The following is a 27,590-nucleotide window of genomic DNA, read 5'->3' on the forward strand; positions in this document are numbered from 1 at the left end:
AACTGACGACAATGTGCCAGGGACCTTAAGCCATGTAATCTAATTTACAACTTTTTAAGTCATCTCAGTCAAATCTCAATGGCAGGCTATCCAGGATAATTATACCAGAAACTGAAAATGACTTGAGGTTTCACAATATCCTCCTGCGTGACTTCTCAACGTCCACTGTATCGATTCACAGGATCTTGTCACTTCTCCCCACAGGGGAGCCCTTCTCTATGAGGCTAGGGAGGGGAGGCTGCTACCCAAATAGCCCACCTAGGTAAAAAGTGGGAGGACCTCATAGGGACCTCATAGGGAGAGACTCCCCTCATAGGGATAAGGACTCCTGTCCCATGCAAGAACCCCCTAAACCCCGTCCCCAGAAACCAGGGGCCTATTGGCTCATTCCTCCTCCCAACCTAAAACCCCTACTGTATGTTATTGTGAAGTCTCCGTTGTGGCATCTATAAAGTCAGATAGGACAGACGAAGAAGAACCAAAGAAAATACAAAAAACCCAAAGAGGAGAATATTCGGGAACTGAGGCGAGGTGGTCACTAGGAGGCATGAAGATGACGGAAAAGGATTACATAACCAATCTTGACGCTACTCTGGGGCGGGCTGCGCAGACAGAGGCAGAACTAGAGACGTTCGGGAGCAGGAAGAGCAGTGAGGGAAGCTGGTGTTCATCCTGCAGGACCCAGGAAATTCAAACCCGTGCTGCCCGAAGTGCAGAGAGACAGTCAGCCTCTAATCCAGAGGCCGAAAGGAACTACGCAAGCCGGAGTGAGCCTGGCACGCTGCAGAAGGAGGAAGGTCCATAAAACATGCAGAGAACACTGCAGCAACAGTTCTGCAGAGCCGCACAAAGTCGGAGGGAAGAAACCAGGAAGATGTGTTGAACGAGTACAGTGGCATTAGCGACCCGAGACCGCAGGAAAAACCGTCCACACTCCCCAATAAAGATACAGGTAACAGGAGTTGTGGGTAAGCGGGGTAGGATCCATGGAGTGAACTCCCTCATCTCAGTAGTGATACACAGAGTTTCAAGAGTGTCACGACTTGGGGGAGTTGGCGGCTCTGGAACCGATGGAAACGTCGTCCACCATTGATGTTTCCATCACGTTCTTTACAGCGCCGTGTGCAGGTCTAGTTGTTCTGTTGCTGCACGCCCGACGCCGGTTGTTTTCTTTCCCCACTTCTGGCATTCGGGCACGTTGCAACGTCCTGTGTTTCTGGCCGTCTGCTGTTGCCTGCGCTCCCTGCTCTTCCTAATAGTTTCCACTGTTTTTTCCCACCCTCCTTCCCTTCCTGGTCGTTTTTCTCTCACTTACTTCTGTTCCTCCCATCCTCCTCGTTTCCTTTGCTCCCGATTTTCCTGTATCCTTCCGTTCCTCCCGTTGCTTTCCCTCTTTTTCCTCCTTTGCTTGTTTTTCCATTCCCATTTTCTTTCCCTTCCTCCCGCTGCTATTGTAGTTCCCGTGCACCGACTCCTGGCCTGCCATTGGATTGCTCTGCTCCCTCCCTTTGTTCTTCGCTGTTTCTCCCTTGGTAACCTGACCTTTGCCTGTCCCCGGACTGCTCCTCATCCACCGGCTCTGAGTTCTGTTCAAGTTGCCACTCGATTCAGCTGTCTACTGATACTGCGGGGTACTCACGTGGAATCCACCATCCTCCAGTTTCTTGCCCGCTGCCTTTCTTGATCACCAGTCTCCTCACGTGGAATATTCTACAAAGTCCTACCGGATCCCTGCTACTTCAGTTTACTCCGTGGAGACTCCTTTGGTTTTTTTTGTGCCTCTGGCTTTTTCCCCCGCATTTGGCTACTGCGGAGGATTGTCACAGTTTACCTATAAGGTGACACTGCGGTGTCCTTCCACGGCCGCCCTTACCTGAATAAAAAAAAGGAGAGACCCGGACCGAAAGGAAGAAAGAAGCCGGCATTCGGTGGAAAAGTAGAGGTGAGGAGGAAGGGGAGGTGGGAGAGACGGTTTCCTCAGTAGAAGAAGAGGATATTATTGACCAGCCTGACAAAGAGTCAAGTATTCCTAGGGAGCAACCTACCTCATCCCAGCGGTGACATGAGAAACCATAAATCTCAAGAGTGCCTCGAGAGAGAACTCTCCCGTTTCAATGGGAAATCAGCATATGTCAAAGATACCAGAAGAACCCAGACCAGTCAGGGAGTAACCTCCACAAAAGTCAAGATATAAAAAGTTCTGACAAAGCTACCGCAATAAGAAGAGTTGATAAAGTCTTAACTTTGTTGTTCACAAATCCCGGAGAAGAATTAAATATACTTCTAAAGACTTGTCCAAAGGACAATCAAAGAACATTCCCCGATCTACTCCAAATGGACAAGGAGAAGGGAGTCATTCTCCTGGTCTAGGTATATTTGGTAAATCAGACACTATCGCAAGAGACTATTGGTGACATGGATATGAAGTTAATTGAACCCCTTTTCTACCTACTTTGTTAATGGTAGGGATAGAGTAGTAGGGTTGGACAGGGGACGGAATTTTTTCGATGCTTATCTTCCCGATTAAAAAAGCAAAAGGAAGGGCGTGGAGGATGATCCAAGATCTCTGCCCACTTAATGACGTCATTCAAAAAGAGTTCCCGTTAGTGCCTAACCCGGCATCAATACTGTGCAGCATACCCAAAGAATCTACATGTTTTACTGTGGTTGACTTGAAGAATGCCTTCTTCTCCATACCACTTGACCCAGGATCGCAGTACCTCACAGCATTCACACTGGGAAATAAAATACGAACATTGCAGACTCCCATAGGGGTTTTGCGAAAGCCCAAGTATTTTTAACAGGGCACTACGTGAAGACATTGGAAATATAGATGTAGAGAGCACCATTATACAATACGTAGACGATTTACTCGTCTGTAGCAAGACGGAAGAAAAGTGTAGAGAAGATTCTATAACACTGCTAAACGTGTTAGCCACCAAAGGATACAAGCTTGATAAAGGGAAGCTACAATATTGCCTTGCCGAAGTTGTATACCTTGGACAGTTGATATTGAAAGATCGAAAACGAATACTCCCTGATAGGGTAGCTGCTATACGTAACATAATAATACCAAAGACAGTGAAGGACGTGCAAACATTTCTTGGCATATGTAACTATTGCCGAGCATGGATCCTTGATTATGCAGCATACACACGTCCATTATTGCAAGCATTAAAAGAAGCACAAAAAAGTAGAGCCCCAATAAAATGGACACGTGACATGATGGCTCAGTATTTCAGATTGAAAGACCTTATCGCTGAGGCTCCAGTCCTCGCCAACCCAAATTATGAGAGGGAATTTTTCTTGTTCTCACGCTGCAATGTAACACTAATGACGGCAGTGCTGAAAAACATCATTAGGCCACAAAGCATTGGCCTACTACATCGGAACACTGGATGCAGTGATGCAAGGCCACTTCGCGTGCGAATAGGCCATCGCAGCTGTGGCCTTCGCCATTGAAAAAAAAGCCACGATTGTAATGGGATGTTCAGTAACATTGTATGCAGAGCATTCATTGTTCGCTATTCTTGAGCGGTCAAAATCAACACAGAGAGCAACCACATATGAGATAATTTCAAGTCCCAACGTGCATGTGGTCAGGTGTAAAACAGTAAACCCAGCAACATTCATTACAGAGTCATGTACAATGGAGGACATGCAGGAACACGACTGTGCAACGTACGAGGGGGAGGGTGACGATATTCCCAAAACGAGTGAAAACACCCTGAAGGAAGGAGAAATATATTTCATAGATGGTTCAGCATCAATAAACCCAGAAACAGGAGAGAAGCATGTAGGGATGGCAGTAGTACGAATGGAGGAAGATAGCTATGAAACAATCGTCCAAAAGCGTCGCCCGTCCCATTACGCCACACAAGCGGCTGAACTAAGGGCATTAATTGAAGCATTACGTACAGCCAAAGGATGCACAGTGACTATATACTCAGATTCAGCATATGCAACTACCACTGTCCATTCAGGACTATCACGCTGGCGCAGAAGAGGGTTCAGACGAACAGATGGCTCACCAGTGCAGCATGTCACGCTATTGAATGAATTAATAGAGGCGTTGGCAGAGCCATCAGTAGTGGCAGTGGTGAAATGCCAAGCCCATACCAACAACACAGATGTAATCTCATTGGGAAGCAGCCGACGCAACAGCGAAGGAGGCCCCGTATTTCAATAGAACACCAGCAACTGAATGCATTGTAAAAGCAGCTACCGCAGAGCCACTAGAAGAAGCCTATAGTAACACGCCCATAGCACAACTAATAGAGCTACAGAGGAGAGCACGACCGGAGGAGCAAGAATTATGGAGCAAGCGGGGATGCAAACAATCGGCCACAGACCTCATTTGGAGACAGGAGACAATGGGGAAGGTAGTGATGCCGGTAGAATTACTAGAGCTAGCATTCCAACAGCTGCACTTTCCAGCCATGTAGCAAAACACCACATTGCCGCAGACATCCAGGAACATTGGTTTGTCCCCAACCTACAGGAACATTTGTCCAAATTTATCATAGATTGTACAACATGTCAAACATACAATTCAGGGATGACATTGAGGACATTGCAAGGGACTTTGCCACGACCGGCTGGGCCATTCAGGGAACTCCATATAGACTACGCAGACATGGGAGAGAGATGTAACGGGGCAAGGTATCTAATTGTGGTAGTATGTCCTTTTTCAAGGTGGGTGGAGGCGTGTCCATGCCCCCACCCAGACGCCAAGTGCGTGGCGAAGTTTCTACTACGAGAAGGGTTTACCCGGAGGGGAATATGTGATGTGATACGGTCAGACAATGGCACACACTTTGTGAATGACCTCTTCAAGGAAGTGACATTACTCTTGGGGGAGAAGCACAAACTGTGTTCCATTTATCATCCGATGGCTAATGGAGTGGTGGAAAAGATCAACAGCCTGCTCAAGAGTAAGTTATCGGAATTGTGCAATACATTGAAGAAAAACTTGGTATATTGCTTACCCCTAGCACTGTTCCAACTCAAAACGCAACCATGTAAGGACAACCATTTGAACCCCCATGAAATTTTGACTGGGAGGCGAATACACACACCACTCTCCCCGATTAGGAGAGCAGCAGATGCACACAGGGCTGCCACAGTGCTGGAGGAAGAATTTAAGGAATACTTGACCCAGATGACGCGCGCAGTACGCAGCATAGCGCGACAAAAAACACTGCCTTTTACTGAAAATGTGGCAACTGATACTACCACGCCAGCGACAGACAGCCCAACTGGGCCACTGATGTCAGGAGCATAGGTATACGTGAGGAGTTTTGTCAGGAGATTGAATTCACCAAGGTTTCATGGCCCCTATGAAGTGATTTAAAGTACGCTCACTGCAGTGAAGGTAAAGGGACTGAAATATTGGGTGCACCTCTCAGATGTGAGGAGGGCACGCAATAGTACACTCCTTCAGAGCGAACAGGAATGTGCAAGTGGTACTACAAGTGAGGTTGAGCAGCAATGACAAACTGATCAAATAAAAAGAAAGTTGTAAGGAGCAAAGAAAATGGTGTCCTCTGATTTGCCTCACCCTACGTCTCTATCTTTTTTCCTTTCGCCCTCTTTTCATCACTATATCTTTCTCTTGCTACAAAAGTGCACAGTAAAAAAAAAAGGAGGATATAAGTGAAGTGAATGACAGAAAAATGCATAATAATAAGTGCAGCAACCGTAATGAAAGTAATGAGCAAATATGAAGTGTAAATATATAAATAATGTACATATTCTGGTGACTTAACAAATTTGTATCGTCCCTCCAGGTGACAAAATGGCCCAACGAAGTACATTCGCGGAGAACACATTAATGCTAGATAGCAATAGGGATGCCATTAGGGCTAATACGTTTAGCAATGTTGAATGTGTCTTGAAATGCGCTGCTGTTTTGCTTTCTGTGATGTTGTTCTTCATGGCCTGGTACTACACTCTCTTGTCTCTGGTTAATGACATGCACAAGGGGGGGAGCGGGGCTAAGCTGATACGAGAAGGTTCAAGCCTAATATGGACTGGAGTAAAGACAATATGGGGAGAAACATATATCATTAGTATTAACGATACAAATGTAACACAACCTTCAGAGCACGCCCCTGCTGATCCAACAATTGTCTCCTTGTTACATCCCGGAATAAATATGAGTGATGATTATGAATCAAATGAATATGATGGCGACTATTATTGCTCGACTAACTTAGCCAACACAAGTATGCATGCACAGACAACCCTAGAGCCTACCTCATATTACGCTGCTGCTAATAACGAGTATACACATGCCATATTCAACATCAATGATACTGCCTGGGCTGGAATGTTCCCAATACATTACCAAAAAGTGAGAAGCTATAAGGAGGGAGGGAAAAAGAGAGAAAAAAGGGGGGCGGGAAGGAAGAGATACGACATTTATCATGACCTGTGGTTAGATGAAATAGAAGACCCCCGCCACCCTGATCAATCTAACAAATGGTACTCAAATGGTACTCGGACATGAGTGCTACGGCAAAGCAAGCAACAAATGAAAGCTGCTATGTCTGTTCACTCATACCACATGCATCAGGGACACCCAAAATGTTGGTACCACAGGAAGTGTCCTTGTCGGAGGCTCAATGTTTGATTCACTTAGTTATGTGTAGGATAAAAAGCACCTTCCAGGCACACACCGTAACTATATAGAGGCTGGAAAGTGAGAGAACATGCACAAGCCGCGTCAAGGAGTAATTTGCCTCAGAGAGCCATTTCTTATCATAAAAGGGACGAGGTATGCAGAAAACAAATGGCACAATGAAACTATCGAATGCAAAGCAGAAGCACTCCGGGGACTATCTGAGGACACGTTCCAATGGTTAAAGAAAGTGTGCACCCCTATCTGGTCACAGCACGTCACTAAGCTAACATGGATCACAGCACTGGAAAAACCTATAAAAATACAAAAAGAAATATTGCACGAACTATGCTTCCATGGGGAAGGAAAAGTGAACATGGGGGAGGCAAGGAAATGCAACAAGACAGTAATAATACCTGATATGAAGAAAGGCACAGCAGCCCTCATCGACATGTACTGGATTTGCGGCAAACAAGCCTACCTGCATCTACCTGCATCCTGGAAGGGTACTTGCGCCTTAGCCACCCTCCATACGGCCCTGATGGTAATACCCGAAAGTCATATCCAAGGAGCAGCAGGAGAATCGGCTGGCGGATCGGCAGCAGGGCAATCGGCTGACCCATCGACAGCGCCCCAACAAGTAAACACAGAACTTCCAGCTTATGAACGGTTGTCAGAACACGAGTTGAAAACAAAGTTATCACGAAGTAAAAGATCATCCAACTATATTTCGTCTGAATCATCAAAACTCCTTGCCGAGATCCCACAAAAATACAAGCTCTTCTCATCCGCAGAGAAATTTTTTGCATCGCTCCTAGCACCAGTGCTCCAAGCACGAGCAAATGCAAAATGGTTACAAATAGTGCGTTGGGAGCTAATCCAACTGGCCAACGACACTGAAGAAGGATTCAATGTTATAAAAAAAGAGCTCCGTGCCTTGCGCCTAATGACAATGCAAAACCGATATGTTCTAGATCTCCTCACAGCGATGGACGGTGGTGTTTGCCGAAAAATTGGGGGGGGGTTGGGGGGGGTGTTGCACATTCGTGCCATCTGAAGATGCAGATAACGGGACACACTCACATGTGATAACAGCAGTTCACAACTTAGGAGAGAGGATGAGAACAGAGGGCGGAGCAGAAGAAAGCACATGGTTTGACAACATTTTCAGCTGGATACCATCATGGGTAAATGTGATGATGAAAATACTCGTTCCCATCATCGTCTTTGTATTACTATTCTTCTGTGTGTGCCAATTAGGACTCCGGTGTTGTGCAAAAAGTATGCCTACCTCAACTATGATGATGGTAACAATGGGCCGACCGACAACGGCAGCAACTATGATAGATGCACAAATACAAACAGGGGAACATAACACTCCAAAATACAGGATGACTGCCATCTACAGGCAATATGGGGACAGGGTTGATCATTTATACCACACCACAATCAAGGAATCAACAGAATTACAATGGTATAAGGAGGTATGGCTAGATCTGGATGGGGGTGGTGGCATATATCTAACATGCACTCCAGACGAGTATGCAAGAAGAGGGAATAGCTTGAGAAGTGTATGCAAAGCATGGATGTCAATAAAGGGTACCCCAGCCTGGGAAGAAGCAGTTGCTGAAGCTGAGTACTACCGAAGGGAGAAAGAAAGAAATAAGGTGTCATAATTCGTTACTTTAGATGTAACGAAAGGGGGGAATGTGTGGGAGTGAGGGGCCATCAGGTATCTTGCGTCCTTTACTTCTCAGTACAAGACTTGGACCAAGTGCCTCCAGTGGTGGGTTTGGCCCTCGCCCTTATGCAATATCAACTTTGGTTGACATTCGCGTATATGGACCACTGTGCAGGACACAGGGCATCCATTTTTGTACCCCCTTTTGACTCCATCTTGGTGACTAGGCCTCACTGCGATAGTACAAAAATCTTTGCTTCCCTTTCTTGCAACGGCCAGACGCGCAGAACACATGGCCCCCACCATCTTTCCCACTCTAACTGGAAAACTCTGCGGCTCCTTTCTCACGCCGAAACCGGAGGTACTTGCAACAAATAATAAATGTAACACATCACTCTTCCTCTGAGATCACTGTCCTGCATGTGAACCAGCATGAGCTAAGCACATAGCTCGTTCATCTCCACAAACGTGTCCTTGCCCCCGCACCCTCGCCAGTGGAAACTTACTGCCATTGTGACCCTGTGCTCCTGCAAGGTATTCCTTTCATGTGCCAGACCACTGACCAAGCCATGATGCCCACCCAACAGATCCCCAACTAACACTAGACCCCTGCTGCAGTATATCATTGCCTACCACTAACAAATGTCACATACCAGAGATTCTTATGAATGCAGACCTTAACTTCAACCAGTGTTATTATGGTGGTCAAGGCCCTTAACCTAAAGCCTTTATAATCCAATGTAATTGATAGTATAGATATACGTGTGACTTTTATAGAGACATGATGAATTATTCAAACACTACAAACGATTGTTATTTAGTGCATGTATTTTGAGAATATATCATGTTAGCTTAGCTAGTGACCACCCTGCTTCACAGCGACCTGACCGTCACCCATTCAGAGCACAGATGCCTGACGTCCATCCTCCCGCCAACCAAGCAACCAACCCGGAAGAAGAGATGCCGCCCACACCATGGGCACCATATGGACTGTCCAGTCCGGGACCAACGTAGTACCCTATGTTAGTTGCGTCATTTGTCCTATAAAATGTATTGTAACATTAATTTTGGTCAGAGGTAACAGAGATATTTGAATGCCATTTACTTATATAAACCTTGCCTTGAACTCTCGCAGCCTGCTCTCTCTGCCTCATTCCGCGTCTGGGGTGTGTCGGTTTTATTCTTTTGCATGAGGAAGACGGAGAGGGCACAAACACATCCTGACTAGCACCAGAGTTATCCTGTGTTGCAGTAGGGAAACATCCTCTAGGATTAGGGAGAGGTAGGTTTTCCTCTTTATAGTGAATACAGGTCTATAGCCAAAATGATACCATATTGTCAGCCTTCTTACTCCATCACGCCAAACCACATAGAGCCATGCTCCATGTGCTGTAAGCTGAGAAACAGACCAAAGAGAAGAGGACCACCCCACAATCTTTATCCACCTGCAGTGGTAATAACTACACCTACATTGATCATCCCAAAGGAAGCCACTATTCTTATTAACCATTTTAACCCGAGGGAACAGTGTTATGGTTACCATTCTTAACAAGAGTCATTTGTATTGAAATATTCATTTGTTTTCTTAATCTTTCCACTCTTTTGAAATACAGCATGTACTGTTAACACATTAAGACAATGTCAGTATCCAATTGTTCTGCTGCATAACTAGCCAGTCCCTAATATTGGCACTGATGGTCACAAATTAAACAAAGTAACAATCAAATACATTTATCAAAACTAGACCTGAAAGAAACGCGGGTGAGGGCAGGCTACCAAAATCCTGTCATACGCTTAGCGATAAATGGCCAGGTTACTGCACCGATATGTGTGGGAAGGGGCACTAGGCAGGGATGCCCGATGTCGCCGCTCCTATATGCTCTCCACCTGGAACCATTTCTGGCAGCGGTCCGGGCAGCTGAGGACATCAAGGGCATCCCGTTCGGAGGCAGGGCGCACAAGATCGCGGCCTTTGCTGACGATATGATCTTCTCTTTAACCTCTCCGATCATATCCTTGCAGGCGGTGGCAAGAGAGCTGGACAAGTTTGGTAAGGTGGCAGGTATGAAGGTCAACGCCCACAAATCTGAGGTTCTCCCCCTAACCCTGTCAGCCTCTGAAACTCGGGATCTCGCCAAGGTCCGGTACCTGGGGGTGTATCTGACCAAGAACGTGGACCAATTGTACGCAGTGAACTACCCGCCGCTCCTCTAGAAGGTGAAATCTAAGCTAGTGGACTGGGGCCCCCTTGTGATCTCGTGGTTGGGTAGAGTCAACGCTTTAAAGATGTCAATCCTGCCCCTGATCTTGTATCACTTTGTCACCCTACCGGTACTAGTCCCTACATCCTTCTTTAGGGCTCTGCAAAAAATAACTAGTCGGTTTGTTTGGAGCGGAAAGCGCCCGAGGGTGGCGGCACCCATCATGAAAGCCTTGCCGGAGAGGGGGGAGGGGGGCAGCCGGATTTTCGTTTGTACTATCTGGCTGCGCAGTTTAGGGTAATTCGGGATTGGCAAAGGAATGACAGGGGCAAAGTCTGGAGACCAATGGATAGAGCAGTGGTGAGTTCTGACCTAGAGGGTGTCCTGTGGTTACCGAGGCATGATAGGCCACATAGAATGTATTGTAGCGCTATAACATCAGCGACTGGGGAGGCATGGGATCAGGCAGTCCGTAGGGCTCAGATCACTACCTTCCCTTCCCTATTTTCTCCCCTGCATGGAAACCCGCAATTTACTCCAGCTGCCACCCCTGCGCCGAGTTTTGATCCATGGTTTTCAGGGGGATGTAGGATGCTGCGAGACTTGATCGCCGAAGGCGAGATAAAAAGCTTCGAGGATTGCAATAAAGATTTTGGTGTGGGAGAGCAACAGCGATTCTCATACCTTCAGTTCAGGCACTGGATCTCCCACCCGTCTGTAAGACGCCTGGGTTCGCGCCCTCTTACCCAATTTGAAAAGTACTTAGATACCAACTCCGGGGACAGGGCGGTGGTTTTGTCTATTTATAAGCTCATAAAACGGGAAGAGGCTCTACATTCCAGGTCCTGCATGGGTAAATGGGAGACTGATCTAAGGGCAAGCGTAGGGGAGCAGGAATGGCTTAGGCTATGGGCCCAAATCCCGAGGCTTACAAGGTCCATTCAAATCAGGGATATGTGGCTGAAGTTGCTACTTAGATGGCACCATACCCCGCTTAAGTTAAACAAGATGTACCCCACGCACTCGGCTCTTTGCTGGAGGGAATGCAGCGTAGTGGGATCTTGGGCTCACATTTGGTGGGAATGCCCGAAACTGGCTGCCTTTTGGTCTCTAGTTCGGCAGGCGACAACTCAGGTGTTGGGTCCCTTGCAAGATGGTTGTGGGGGACGCGACTTAGTGGGCCTTAATGGAATGCTTGCCACCTTGTGCACCAAAGCCGACCGCAAACTATATGTGATAATGATGTCAGCGGCATTGGTCTTGGCCAAGAAGTGGAAATCAAAGGACCCGCCTCAGGAACATGAGTGGGTGGCTAAACTGTGGGCAATGGTGGCGATGGAGTGGCTCACCTATGCCATTCAAGGCATGCACTTGAGGTTTTACTCGGAATGGGCCGCCCTGTTGTCCTTCTTAAAGGCAGGAGACCGTCGGGCCTGGTGCCCCAGGGCGATGGAGCTGTTGGGCATAGTTCGCCCTGAAGATGAATCGGACCTTCAAAGTTGAAGTGTGCTACCTTTTTTCTTTCTCCTACTTGTTGAACTTGGCCGTTCAGAGAACCTGTAGAATCTGGGTGGGTGGGGGGAGGGGAAAAGGGGTTTAGGGGGTGTTGTTTTCTTTTTTTTTTCCTTTCTGTTAATGCTCTTTGTTGTACGAATTAAAAAATGGTTAATAAAAACTTATTGGAAAAACAAAAAGAAAACTAGACCTGAAAGAAATGAGATAATACACGAACATGTGAGCGCATTTACTAGGTCCATGCGCAATCAAATCCAAGTATATATAATACTGTTTGATTTGACTTGCAACTTCTATTTTTAATCATGGAAAAGTGATAAAAAAAACGATTTGTAAACAACAATTCATCCAATTGGCCTACTAGTTTCGGCATATGGTACCAATTACTCTTTCCCCACACCTTCATTAGGGCAATAACAATTTGAGGAAAGTTTACAGTACTCATTTTAGTTGAAAATACAGCATATGCTTATTTTCCATATCCAGAGATTCTTCTCATAATTAGTGGGATACGTCCCTCGCCTAATTACCAGCTGGAAATATTTAAGTGTTCACCCTTGCTTAAGACACCTGGTAAGCAATGAAATATACCCGTGCATATGATGGCAACAACTTGTAACATTAAATTAGTTTCTGGAAAATGGTTTGTACACCTTGGCCAATGACCGCAATGCTTGCTATGTGTCATATGTACCAGAGGCATATAATGTCAGTGGTCTGACATTTTGTGCCAGTACCTGTGCATTTGACAGAAAGTTCTTGCATTTTTTGAGCGCACCTGAGTATCTGGTGACAATTACCCTGTTATATTAGGATTAACTGGAGAAATACATTTTGGTAGTAAAACCTGACATTTGATGCAAGAAGAGGGCAGTTGATGCCAAAACCATAGAAAATGTTGGACTGTACGTGAGAAAAAGATAGAAATACTTGACAAACAGCATGGCCATCTATGTATATGATGGCAAAACACGGTATATGCTGGCAATACTTGACATACATGATATGTGAAAAGACTAGACGGACAATAGTGTTACTGAGAAAAAGTTGCAAGTAATTAGAACTAGCCGTGTATCATCAGCGTGGTTCGTGAAAAACACCTTCAGTTATCCAGGAGGTGACAGAGGGGCCTGATGTACAAGTTGAAGAGCAAAGGAGATATGCAAGCCCCCTGTGAAACACCACAGTTAATCGAGGCTGGTGGGGAGGTGGCATGACCTAGGAAGGACTCCACCCACTTGATGGTGTTCGGGCTACATAGGGAGCCCAATGTCTTTCAGGGTGATAAGGAGGCGGTTATGATCCAGAAGATCAAACAACGCCAAAAGATCTAACAATATGAGCATTCCAGTGTTGCCCTCATCTGTAATATTAAACATGTGAGTCTGGAGATCAAAAAGGGTGGTTTCAGTACTATGAGGTCGAAAGCCAGATTGTCTAGAGTGTAGGATATAAGATGATTCTACAAAAGACTGGAATTGAATGGCGGCACTTTTATCCAGTATTTGTAGCAACAAGTTGCATTTCACAATGGGCCTTAAATTGATTGGATCTTTGGGATCAAGGCCGGGTTTTTTTTTGTCAGCGGTGTAATGGTGAATTGTTTTATGGATTCCGGAACCTGGCTGCTAGAGAACGAGGAATTTACAAACCTGACAAAAAAAGTAGCAAAAATATCTTTGTGGTCAAAAATTAAGTTGGGTGGAACTGTGTTTTCTGGTCACTGAGTGGGACGTAGTGTAAATAGTGTGTTGATCATGTCAGGAACGGTAATAGGAGAGAAGCTAAATTCCACATATTTCTCCTTGGATGCATAAGTTCTTCATGGAATTTTGGCATGTCTATAGGTGGCCGATAGACCAGAACAAAGTTTATGCAAGTATGAACTGTAGGGGTAATTTTAAAATGGAGGATTTCATAATTTGGGATTTCGCAAGGTACTTGGAAAAGGTTGAGACGTTTTTTGGCAATAATGGCTACTCCACCACCGTGGCCAGAGGCCATATTTTGGCAGGTAATGGCAGTCTTCGGGGGTGGCCAAAGCAATAATAGGGCCACTTGTGTATGTAGTCCACGTCTCTGTGATGCAGATTAGGTCCAGTTCTAAAACATAATCCTGAATGTTTGTGTGCCTGATGAAGGAGCGTATATTGAGGAAGGCACACAGCAATGAGCTGACTTATGAAAAATGATTGGGCTGTGGTTTTTAACCACGTTAGTAGGTTCCCTAAAGTGCATTAGTCTGGATGAAGTTCTCGGAAGGGGTATCCACAAGGAGAAGGCAATGGTTGCTTAAACGGGGCGCTAGGCAGCATGTCAAGTTTCATACAGAGGTATTTGTCTACTAGCTTTCTGGGCAGCTCAGCAGTTATGAGATTAATGGTATCAAGATAGCCCATACTAAATAGATGAAGGGTCTAAATGTGTCGGGGGGGGGGGCGGGAGGGGGAATGTAACAGAGGATTTCTTACTGGAACCTTGTCAGGGGCACAGTAGCAAATTCGAGTGGCCAACGTCTTACCGCTGTGGCCCGGCGCAGACCAGCGAAGACCGGCTTGTCCCACAAGCACCAGGACAACCAGTAAGTACTGCCCAAAGTGATCTGGGTAATGTAGTCCACACTGACAGCAGTTGCAACAAGATGAAAATAAAAGTTACTAAAGTTACAAATGGAAGTAAGTGAGAGTGTTTTTTTATCTCTGCTCGAATTTCCCAAGGTACAGGGTGCAAACAAACAGCAAAATGTTCTTTAAAGGCTGAGAATCAAAATCAAAATTTAGGAAGTTCCACAACTTCACACTCAACAGTGTCAGTATTTCACTTCTCTGACAGTTAACCCTGACAAAACCTGCACCAAACTATTCCAGAACTTGGGATTTGTTTTTAACAGGGCTGAACAGTAAATCATATCACATTTTGCCACCTGCATGCCATCGTTTACTTTAATTTATTTGATCATTGTGTATTAGATGGGAATAAACGCATGCAGTATAGGGGGACCCTTCATGTTACATAAGTATTCTCTGCTATTTTTCGACAACAGGAGCTACTCTATTTGCAATATTAATTGTTCTTCTTATGTTTCCTGTGAATATGTTCAGCATTAATACAGCTTTAGTTGTGCTGGAAAGGACCATATTTGTTTAGACTTTTTTTGCTTTATAGATTTCCTTATGTTTTTGGAGGAAAAAGTAAACATCTCTGCATACAGTTCAGAAGAAAAAGAGAAGGTAAAATTAAAGTGTTTCTTCAAAGAGCTACAACAGAGAAATGTAACGTTCACATTTACTTGTTAAATTTGAGCAAGGGAGCTTTCAAAATCACCTCATTTTATGACCAATGTTCAGTTAACCTGAAACAAGGAAAATATATATTTTTTTCAATAATACAGGGTACACCCATAGTTACTGATGAATCCAAACATCAATGCATGACTCCCATTGTCTGAATCACCATACAAAAACCTAAAACATCATCGGACCAACAAGATCCAGTGTCTGACAAAGTAACCCAATTCTGTTTAGATAATGATCATGGCTCTAAAAGGAGTTTTAATTCAACAAGCACAAGACTTTCTCCATTCTGGCATTCTATGCCTTATCTTACCATGATAACTAGCCACCTGACTTACCAGGAGGTTAAGATCATAGCTAGCTGCGGTTTTATCTTGGAACCTGCATTTAAATTCATGCATATGCTCCTCCAACCTCTGCTACCTTAAGGAATCACAAAAGACATTAACTTAGTTGAAGTCCTCCACTATTACCAGAGAACTAAAATGTTTAATCAGGTTCATGAAAGGTCTCTATTTGAAAATCCCTTCCGACTCCAAACTAGAAGGTGTGGTATGTCCGATTATTTATGGCAGACATTGAAACGAAGAACATCTTAACGAAAATTAATATGTTCTTCCAGACTATTAAACTCTGAAAGGGATACATAGATGATACCTAATCTGGAGTGTGAGCCAGCTACTTTATAAGAGGAGTGATTACATGCAACACATCAATCACCAAGCATACTCATGTTAGGTGGATACTTCAAAAATGTAATCAAGAGATCAAAGGGTCATGTGCCGCACCACGTCATGTCTAACACCACTGAAGACACTCTTAAAACAAATTCCTCCCCTTGTACATATCCCTTTAGACTAATGTCCGTTATGCATCTTGACCCGTCAGAAGTCAATTTATTGTGCATTATGACATCAACCGCCCAGTTGCTTATTCCTTCCTCTCTTCATCCGCTATACTTCCTCCTTCACTTACTTTCGTACCTCTCTAAAATCTTATCTGATCCATTCACCTCCTTAAAACCCTTTGCTTCCTCCCTTACTTCTATTAGTACTCCCACCCACACCTCCTACTCTCTCTCCTTCCTCGCTTCCACCTTGTTCTCTCCTTTCACTCTACTCCCTCCTACCCCACGTCCTGCACTTTTCTAATCCTCATCTCTTCCTTCCTTCTTCCTTACTCCCTCTGCCTCCTCTCTTACTTCTGCTCTCACCTTTGCTCGTACCTCCTACCTCTTTTCACATCTTGGCCCCTCCCTACTCTTCCTCCCCTTCCATAATGTAAATTGTTTTTGTACAGCTTTCTGGTTTAATTCAATTGTTATGTAATGCTTGCTGTATCTTGTTTGTTCCTCTTGTAAAGCGTTTTGGATTAAAACGCTATATAAATTCAATTAAATAAAAATACAAATAGCCTGGGACAGATGGAACTCCGAGACTACTTTGGGTAAAAACCAGTCGTACCTAAAGAGAAACTTTCTCCCTGAAAAAAGTGATTACATGCGGCTTGCATGACAGGGCCTGCAAGCTCACTGACCCATCTGAGTGACCTAATGGCCACCAGGAAAGCAGTCTTTAAAGTGGGTAAACAAATGGAGAAAGAGTACAAAGGCTCAAAGGTAGCGGCCATGAGGAAAGTGTGAACCAAGTTCTCTGGTGAGGCTGTCAGATTAGCTTGGCTATACTTGTGTTTTGCTTACAACTACAGTTATTTTTAAATCGTATAGTCGGGACTTAAATGTCCTTTACCTTTTAAACTGCGCTGCACGCACGCACTTCCTTAATACTTAACAGAAAGTTATTTGTTTATTTCTATAGTCGCCCCGTCACTCCCCCACGTGATTTCCTGTACATATGTGCCAGGGGGAGCGAAGATGTAGCAGACGGCGCGCTTAAGGCATGCTAGTCCGAGCTCCTCTGTGGCAAGACAGGGCACCAGGGCTATGACCCCTGACCCGTTTACCGCACTATTGTTCACTGCAGCATTTCCAGAGAGGAAATATTTTAGCTCGCCCCTGTCTGCACCAAATTTCCAGTTGGTTTTATGCAAGGGGAAACACCCCTTTTGCCCCCTGCCTCTGGCTTGTAGCACCCTCACCTTAAATGTGGCCTAATTAATGCTCGCTTTCTGACAGCATACTTCTCAGAGTGCCACAAGTTTATATGTGTATATGCTGCTGATGTTTTATGTATAACAGAGACCTGGCTAGGGGTCTCGTCAGACCCTACTGTGGTTCGGCTCCTCCCACAGGGGTTTAACATTCTCTGCTTGGATCGGGTAGCCCGGCACCCAGGTGGGTGAGTTGCCAATATTTTCAAGTCCAAGGTTTCTGTCACCCTTTTTGCATTAGAGCATAGCATAAATATGAAAGCCATTTTAGTTTGTCTTGTCCTTTCTCTCACTGTCGCAGTCCACATTTTGCTTGTTTATCACCCCCCCCCCCCCCCGCTCTGACTCTAAGTTCCCTGAATTATTCATCAAATTGTTCTCGGACCTGCGACTCAGTTTCTCTAACCTCTGGGTACTGAGCGACTTCAATCTTAAGCCCGGAGTTACCTAGCGCCCCTGGAAACGGCCTTATCACCAGTATGCTTTACTTGGCTCTTCGCAATTGGTGAATAGCCCCACTCATATTGGGCAACAGTCTGGATTTTATTTTAGCCTCGGAGCTATGTAACACCACTTTTGATCCCTTCCCTGTGACCTGCTCTGATCACCTTTTGATTCCTTTTCTGTGCAATCCCTCTTCTCCTATTGCTTGGCCTAAATTTCCTCTGACAGCCCCCCGCAAGCGGCGCTCTGTCCCCCATGATGAGATTGCTGCCTCATTGCTTGTCCAGTGCGATGCTCACCTTCCAGTAGATCTGGACTGCATCTATCGGGCCTATTTGGCTGCAGCTGACCAATTTAAGTGGTTGAACCCCTGAGCCCGTTGGTCAGAGCCTTGGTTTGATGTCCCCCTTCGAGCATTCCATTTGAGGAAAAGGCAAGCCGAGCGGAGATGGCTGTCGCTCAAGGATAGGCTCCTCCTGCGGCAAGCCTCCTCTCTACACTTCAAGGCTGTCTGTGAAGGTAAGTGTTCTTATTTTTCTTCTCAGATTGAGGACTCTTAATCGGCCTAGAGAGCTGTACAGTATTGTACGCTCTCTTCTATCCCTCCTGTGGTTGTGGCCCCTTCTCAGGCCCTGTGACTCGTTGGCTTTCTTTATTGTGTAAATAATTGACATCATTCGCAAACAGATGGGACAAGGCGGCACACTCTAGCTTCGCACACTCTCTGGCTTCTCTAGCACAAGGATACAGTTCAAAACTTCAACATCACCTTTGAGGTGAAGTCTACTGTCTGGAGTGACCATTCCATTCTGAAGACCTCTTTTGACTGCTTTCAAACCACTGGGGTCTCTTTGACCCAGCCCTTGCTAACGTCTAATGTGGCTGGGAATACAGTCAAGTGGTCTAATCGGAATATACTCAAGCTCAACTCAAGGATAAGGAGTGTCCTCAATCAGTCCTCCTATGAATGGAAGATGGGATGTTTTAATTCTATAGTGTTTCCAAATCTCGTGGAGGGCATAGTCACTGACATTGGGGCAGCCCAGGGGAGCAGATGTAAACCGGCAACTAGACATACTCATGTCTTTAGTTCAGTAGCTTCTGAGGGAAAAATAATCTATGAGGAGAAAGATCTGTATGATAAGGATCAACCACCCTGGGCAAGCTATATGCAATGCCCTAATTAGAAAGTTGAGACAAGCCTTCAGGAACCGTTGTAAATCCTGCAAGCACATCGTTTTACAACAGGATGCAGAATTGATGCTTGGTATACTGGTTAGGGCCGATGTGAGTGCATTCTGGTACCTTGTAAATGGCCAAGACACTAACTACGCTTAACCCAGCTCAACTGCATCTCTGAATGTGCTTGGGTCAAGTTCTTTGAAGACAGATTTTGGCCCCCCATGTTGACTAGTAATATCCTAACTGTAGCCTCAGCCAAGAAAAACGATAGCTGGGACCCTTATTTATATCTGGCCACTATCCATGGTTTAATAACCAGATCAAAGTATTCACGGGCACCCGGCCCTAATAGCCTAACTAATGTTACTTTTAAGGGCGAATCAGTATTTATCTGAAGTAACTATAGCCCTGGCCAACGAGGGCCTTGTTGCACCTAAAATTGGCAAGGAGAAAATAGTTTGCTTAATTTGTGCAGACGATATTTTGATCTTTGACTGCACTAAGGTAGGGCTACAAAGATCGCTGAAGAAATTCGAAACCTTTGCTAATGATAATGGAATAGTGATTAATCTGACAAAAACAAAGATCCTTGCATTTAAAAAAAAAAAGAAAGGTCCAACTAAAGGTTGTCTGTTTTCAGTGGGAGCTATGCCACTGAGGCTGGTTGAATCGAACCGGTACCTAGGCTTTCAGGTTTCTGCGTCTAGATGTATTAAATCTGCAAATAACATCCTGTTACATAAGGCAAGAATTCTGCAGTCGTAGGTTTTGATCGTAAGTTCGGAAGATTTTCTCTGAAACCCTTGAGGATGTTCTATGAAGGGAAAATAGTCCCTTCGATGATCTATGGACTAGAGTTAAGATCTGAGAACCTCAGTAATGTGTTGGAACAAAATTGAGGGGAAAACCTGGAGGCGCATCTTGGGAGTCATGAATGCAGTACCAATCGCAGCTATTAGTTTTGAGTTGGGACTAGTTTCATTGTGGGCTCGAGTCAAATGGGCTCTGCTGGTCCGTTATTCTAAAATTATCTCGCCTATACCCGATTCTCTTTACCAGCTAATGTAGCAAAACCCTGATAATTCAGAGGTATTAAAGGCCTTGAGACTACAAGCAGGCTTAATTCTGGTTGAGATTGGGATGACGGCAGAAACCTTAATTAGTAACCTGGTGAGGACCAAGCGGGCGCGATTTGACCATGATTGGGCAGTGAACACTGACCAATTCCACTCTTACCCATCGATGAGTCATTTGTGAGCACAGAAGTCGAGGCACTCTATCCAGGTTTTTGATACAACTCCCAAACAGATTCTATCGAGGTATTCTCCTGAGGGTAAGATGGAACCTGCTCCCCCCTTGCGAAATTCAACTGAGGAGATCCCTTATTGCCCCGGAGAATGCTTCGTGTAGGTTCTGCCGGGGTAAATTGGAAACTCTTAGGCACCTGGTCTTTGAATGCCCCTTTCTACAGGGCCTTAGAGTTAATTTCCTAAAGCAACTGGTTATGTCTCCTTATCTCCATGATGAAGACTTAATTTGGAAACACTGCCTTCACAATTACAACATACGTGAAGGGTTGGCTTTAGCTGGCTTTATTAAGTCTCTGCAATTATAGATGGGAAGGATTCGACCAGAAATATTGGGACATGCTATATTTTGTTATCACTAAGCCTTTTTTACCAGTCTATTCTAGGACTCTCTTTGAAAACTTAGGAATACGGAACTCTGATTTTAGGGACTATTTTGATTGGTTGTATTACCAGATCAAATAACTTATTTTCTTTTTTTTTTTTTTTTAAATATGAAACCTGAAATTTTTGGCCTTTGTTTCTTTTTTTAAAATTTTATTATGGTCATATTTCCTTTTTTATGTATGTTATGAAACAGTTTTTGCTAATTGTTTTTTACGTGGTTCTCTGATTGCTATTTGATTTTATGTCTTCTGTAAAGGTTTGAATTAACCAAATACAAATTTTTTTAAAAAAACTAACTTCAACATCAGGGCCTTCTGTGCCAAAGTCTCTTTGCCATTCAAAGTTTCTTATTTCAGAGGGTCTGATGGAACACGACAAAACATTAAAGTTCTTTTCTTCTCAGGATTTACACTTTTACAACTTCTCAGGGGGATTTACTGTTTACCCCAGGTCCTCCGCCACCGGGCTCAGACCCACTTTAAAACACAAAACCTTCAACTGGTCTCCCTCTGCCAGGCTCGGACCGAATTCATGCACTCTTCCAAAACTTTCTCTACTTCATCAAAATCTAAGACGTTCGACTGTGTGCAGGATTTTGCTTGACCCGTCGCAGGACCACTTCAATTACATTTATTCGTTCTTTTCAATTGGTCTCCCTCCGCCGGGCTTGGACCAAACGCATCTACTTTTGTCACTTCTCTGCTAGATACCTTACAGAGACCTTCAATTCAGCACCTACGTGGTGCCAGACCACGCTGTCAAAGGTACTGTAGCTTGCTTTAAAGTTCAATCAATCAGCGGCTCAACTTCACTTGCGTCTCTTATCACATGCGTTTTAACAATTTTAGTTCCAGCGCTCGCCACTATGTTGCTGCTTACAATCTTGGCTTGAACACAGACCGGTCTTGTATCGGGCTCCCCAACTCACCGGCTGTGCTGATTTCATTGTTCTTGGAGCCAAGAACAGTACCACAGCGACTGATGATTCTCCCCGCCTTGATTGACATGGGAAGGGCCAGGGTATCTCCGACACACAATGCAGGATTCTTCAGCTTTCTATTCTCGAGGTCTCTGGAAAATAATTGTTCCTTGTCGAAAAGTTCAAGGGATTTCCCTCCTTGCAAACCCCTTTGGTTCTGCCATATTTCCTCTGTTGCTCAGCTGCCGTCTCGAAACTACCGTTTTCTTGTGTGCTTTGTCTCGCTTAGAGTGTGCTTTCGTGCTCCGCCATTCATCTCAGTGGGGAAGTGTAATGAAGTCATGTGTGTGTGATGGTCAGTAATTGCCGAACCTCACCTGACCATTGTATTGGGACCCATCAGGTATACTGCTCGGGTGTTAGTCTGTTTTTTCTCATAGCGGGCTGTCCGTGAGAAAGTGTTAGTGTTGCGAGTTGGGAAGGGGGGTTAGAGTTCCTAAATATCCTACCTGGTAGGATGGGGTAAAGGTGGTACAAGGAAGGAGATACCGTGTCTCACCATACGGTGTCCCACTCCCTGAAGACCCCTCACCCAGGTGATCCTCCCGCACTTGTCCACCCCCAGAAACTGGATCCAAAAGCGATGGCCATGTCCTGGCCACCTGGATGACAGATCCTTGGAGACTAGTGGGTGTGAGACCACCTGGTTTCTCACAGCACCCCATTGAGAGAAGACCTCCATTAGGACTTCCTGGCACACTTCCCACTAATGTGAGACCATGTTCTGCCTGCTCAGATCGTACGCAAATTCATTCTCTGTCACAGCCAGATGTACTGCTGAGACTGAGATCAGAACCAAAGCTTCAACACCTCTCTGCAAAGGGGAGGGGATCACACGCCACCTTGCTTGTTCAAGGAGTGCATAACCACTGTATTGTCAGTCATGATCAGAACATGCTTCCCATTTAGATCGGGTGCAGACGCTTTCACGGCTGACCCGATTACTCGCAGTTCCAGCCTGTTGATGTGCCATTGAGCTTTCATCACTGACCAAAGACTGCACACCTGCAAATCTTCACAGTGAGCACCCCAACCCTTCACTGACGCATCGTTGACCACTCTGGCCTGGGGGCACGGAGGCCAGAAAGGTTCCCCCACCAACATGTTCTTGCTGCTGGCCCACCAAGAGAGATTGTTGGCCACCAACCTGGACACTTTTAGAATGTCTTTTAAAGTGCTGAGATACTTGGACTATTGACCATGCAGGAGCCATTGCTGAGACTGCATCCGAAGTCTGGCTTCTGGCTGCTAGAAAATTCAGGTGGCTATGCGACCTAAGAGGTGGAGGAAGGAAGCTGCTGGCAAGGAGTTGGCTCAGCTATTGCAGTACCACATCTGCCAGACACTGGCGACTCTCTCCTTGAGGGGAAGCTCTCGCCCACCCGATTGTCCAGGCCTGCTACGATGAACTGGAGCCTCTATCAGGTCGTCAATTCACTAACCTGTTTGATGTTATACGTGTAGTAAGTAGGAGCAGCCCGCAGGGTATTCAGATACCTGGATGGAAACAGGTTCTGTGCACTGAGCAGGCCAATGCCCTCGGGAGACCCTCTGGGGAATAAAACCTGATTCTGGAGGTAGGTTGGTTCCGAATAGCTTTGGTAGAGATGGTGTTCTTAGGAGATCCAAAACAGAAGAAAGAATGGTCCAAAACGTCCATGTCAGACACTCCGGTTAAGTATTTAAGGTACTGAGTAATAAAATAAAAAGGAGGTACAAGCAAGAGGAAAACTGAAGCGGACAGAGAGAGGAGATGAGAGGGAACAAATAAGAAGGAACAGAAATGGAAAGCTAGCAAAGGTTCAGTGGAACAGCAATGAAGAAGTCAAAAGAAGGAAGGCTGTAGTGAGAGGGCAAGAAGAATAGAACAGTGAGGGCAGGCTTGTGAAATTAGGAAATACAATAACATGAGGCAAACAGGAGTGTAAGGAAGAAGCAAGAAGGGGAGGCAGAGGAGGAAAGAACAATTATACGGAAGTTCCGAGGCTCATAGGCAACGGTGACAAGTGTGAACGCTGCCTGGAGTAAAAGCAGCGTTTGCCACCGTGAGCACGGTATCAGAGGTTCAGAGATGCAAGAGCGCACCAGCCGGTAGGGGAATACGGGAAGGCATAGCAGTGGAACAATGGAACGCCAAGGGAGGCGGAAAGGGAGAGTAGTACACCGCAGGAGAGGGCGTAGATTAGAATAGTTGTGGGGAGAAGTCCAATTGGAAAAAAAATCAGACACCATTTCCACTAGGGGAGCGAAGCGCAACAAGTAGTGACGTGATACTCACCTAGATTAATGACATTCTGTAAAATAGGTTTCTACACTTCCGGAAGTGAACGTACTGCCGGTGTCATGCTGTAAAAGATTAGCATGATCCTTAGTGTTGATAACAGCCTTCAAGAGGCGCCATCTTGAAATGGAAGTGTTGCAACTTGGATATCTCTTCCTCCAACTGCTCCACAAGGAGCGTGAGGTAGTATTCCTAACAGCCTCAATGCTGGTGTCATGTGGGACTTCGTAGTCAGCAGGTGTCCTCGAGACGGGACAAAACTCGCTCTGTCGACTTCACTCGGATCAACAAGTTATTCAGGTACGGTAACAGTAACAAATGGACGCCAGATCTTCTGAGGTGAGATGCGACTACCGCCATTAGCTTGGTGAAGACCCTTGGGGCGGAGGTCAATCCAAAGTGGAACACCTTGAACTGCGCTTGTCCCCTATGAGGAATCTCAAGAATTTCCTGTGCCTTTTGTGGAACGGCACATAGGAATATGCATCCTGGAGATCTATCGACACAAGGCAATCCTGAAATTTGAGAGTGTGGAGAATTTCTCTCAACGTCACCATCTTTAACATGTCCTTTATCAGGACCTTGTTCAAGGCCTGAGGTCCAAGATGGGACAAAGTCCTCCCCCCTTCTTGGGTACCAGGAATAGCTGCCTGATTTTCTCTGCTAGGGAGGTACCTCTTTCACGGCACCCTTCCTGGAGCTCCTGTTCCGATTGCTGTGGAGGAGGGGGTGCCCTGTCCGGCAGCCTTTTTAAGAAAGGCAGACAGTAATCCCACTGGATGAGCTGGACCGCCCAGGCATCAGAGGTAATCTCCCACCATTGGAGACAATGCTCGCCTATCCGTCCTCCAACCAGGGAAACTTGAGGGGAGAAATCAAAGCAGCGTCGAGGGCAGAGCGTCCCCAGCCACTACTGCCACAAACTGCTGGCCTCTGGATGCTCCCCTGCCCCTTCCAGAGCACGGGAAACGTCTCTGCGCCTGCCTAGATTGCGGGAGCTGAGCCTTCCTGCCTAAGGGGACCTACCCCTGTAACCTCTTCCCCTTGAAGCGAAGCCAAAGGAAGGTTTTGGCAGCTGCTGGATAGTTTTCAGTCCTAAAACGTCTGGATGTGGCTGACCTAGTGTTAACATTGGCCACCTGCGCAACTAATCCCTCTAGCGTAGGGTGAGTTGAGCGATAGCCTGGATCTCCCCATGCCGGCCTGTACTACGTCGTGAAGTCAGAATTTACTGGGGAGTGGTGCATGGCCTTTGCCATAAGGATGCAATGGGGTTGGCAATAGCCACATTAAATGGCATGGCCCTCTCAGTGGAGGGACATTTCTCCAGAATGCCTGTTAGCTCGTAGCCTAATAAGGGTCTTGCTGGGGCACTCCAACCTAGGGTATTCACCACCCTGTCCACTGTGGCACGGTACTTGGCATTTGCATGCTCCTAAGGGTGAGCCTGGTGCGTCTCTAAGTCAGGAGAGGGGTACAGGACACTGGCATCATGGGGGCCCTGCGCTAGGGCAACTAAATACACATGATCGATGAAATAATCCTTGCCTCCAGCACCTGCATAAGCAGGGTGGAAGCCATATGACATCTGGTCATCATCGTCGTCCTCGAAACTCATCGCCATTGTGTCCAAAAACTCAGTTCTTGACTGCCGAACATACAAATGTTTGGCTATCTGTGCCGATACCAATGGGACTGTCAGCCTGCACCGAAAGGCGCTTCAATGCCTGGGGCACAATGGTTATTACTGGCAGCAATGCTGAACTGGCCACACATGGCGCTGAGCCCGAGGGTCTTGACAAGGTTGTCTTGGTAGTCAGCTTGGGGCTGGGGTCAACGGACGCCACTGGAGCCACCAAAGCCTGCTGGTTCGAGGGAATCACCCATACCTGCAGCTGCTTTTTGAAACATCTGCTTTTAAAAAGCCTCCCATTTGTCCTTGAATTTAGGCCCTGCCGACGACTTACCGGGTTCATCTGACAAGTCGTAACAATGCCTGTGCCAGTGATGCCTTTTCTTTTTATGGGAGGAAGAGTAAAAAGGAATCGCTCAGAGTGTGTGACCTCCTTTTAGCTTTCTTTCGATGACTATCCTCTGTTCAGGAGTAGGCCCCTCTATATCAAATTCTGACGACCGGCAGGTCGAGCATGCCAGAGATTTAGATGGCGGCCGGTGTACCATGAGTTTCGCAGCCCTCTGCCGTAGCGATTTTGGGTTAATCTTTTTACAAGAACTACAGTCCTCGTTGACGTGACCGACACTGAGGCACCACATGTAGACGTGGTGTGGATCCATGATGGACACTTAGGAAGTGCAGTCCTTGCAGCCCAACACCTTGGGTGTGGACATGTTATCGAAATTATGTCGGACAAATGACAATTTGTTGGTTGAAAAGATTCTCATAAGAGAGATGAGCTCACGGAAAAAAAAGAACGGCGGTACAGGGACGTAGTGACGCAGTATATGTACGACGACCAATGTCACGTCTGAGCAGCCATCCGCTGCACTGAAGCAAGACGGATCGATGGCTGAGTCGAGGTACACTACACCCCCTGTTGAAAGGTTTTCAGAGCAGCTGACGCTGGAATGGATATCTATCTGATGAGGAGCCTGTGGAAGAAAGGCAATACATTGGAATGACATTTCTTTAGCAGCAAGTGCCATGCTCTTTTTTGCGATTCAGGATGCTCCATCAGTGTTCAAGTGTTCAGATCATTAGGATTTCCCAGAAATTGCTTTCTCCAGACATACTCAATTTACATATACAAAGTACACATTAAATGAGGTTCACATGCTTACCGCCCATTAAATCGCAAATCTTCAAGGGTGCAAAATACGAAACAAGTGACAAAAACACACCCACACATCTTATTATGCGCCCAGACACAAATGCCGCGGGATAACATTTGTGAAACTGGCAACTCAAGGCAGCTGCAATGTTCATATTTTTCTTGCTGCAAATGCATATGCTGCTGCAAAAATACTTTGTGAATTGGGCCCTTTCTTTTTACTGTGCATAATGTTGAGAAATAGATTAAGTGGCTTACCTCCCATTATCACATTTGGAGTACGCCATAACGGACTAGAAAAACAATGTGTTAAGATCTTTGTTGTTGTACTTAATGGAAAAAGCGAGTTTGCTAGAATTTCATATTGAATTTAGATCAACCCACACATACACACACACACACACACACACCCCGCCGTCACCCACCCACCCATTCACACACCCCCTAGCTCTTGCTCCCGTAGTTATACCTATACAAAAGGAGCTTCTTTCATCTGCTGCTTATCAACTGTATTTTGATCCAAGAAAGAGTTACAGCCACGGTGTGGTAACCAATAGGGTTTACTGAAGTGGAGGTGATATTTACTGGAGGACAGGTGGTGGGCTGGGCGGAGGCCTCAGGGTGCAAGACACTTACTGGATGTTCTTTTGCTTGTCTGGGACACTGAAGTTGTGTCAGGAAGCCTAGAGGATGACTAGATTTGCGAAATAGGTTTACAGTCCCAACTAGTGTAGCTGTGGTACTACAGTGTGTGCTGTTCAACTGATCCTCTCTTCCTGTTGCCTTACACACTCCTATTG

General features: G+C 45.8%; 1 protein-coding gene across 5 annotated transcripts in view; it reads right to left on the minus strand.

The window, feature by feature from the left end:
• The window catches only part of OSBPL8 (oxysterol binding protein like 8), a 2,810,514-nt gene that overhangs the window by 1,687,927 nt on the left and 1,094,997 nt on the right, over nt 1-27,590 (minus strand). The window lies entirely within an intron of this gene.

This window comes from Ambystoma mexicanum, chromosome 12 (assembly GCF_040938575.1).
Source record: "Ambystoma mexicanum isolate Mex_15411 chromosome 12, UKY_AmexF1_1, whole genome shotgun sequence".
NCBI lineage: Eukaryota > Metazoa > Chordata > Amphibia > Caudata > Ambystomatidae > Ambystoma > Ambystoma mexicanum.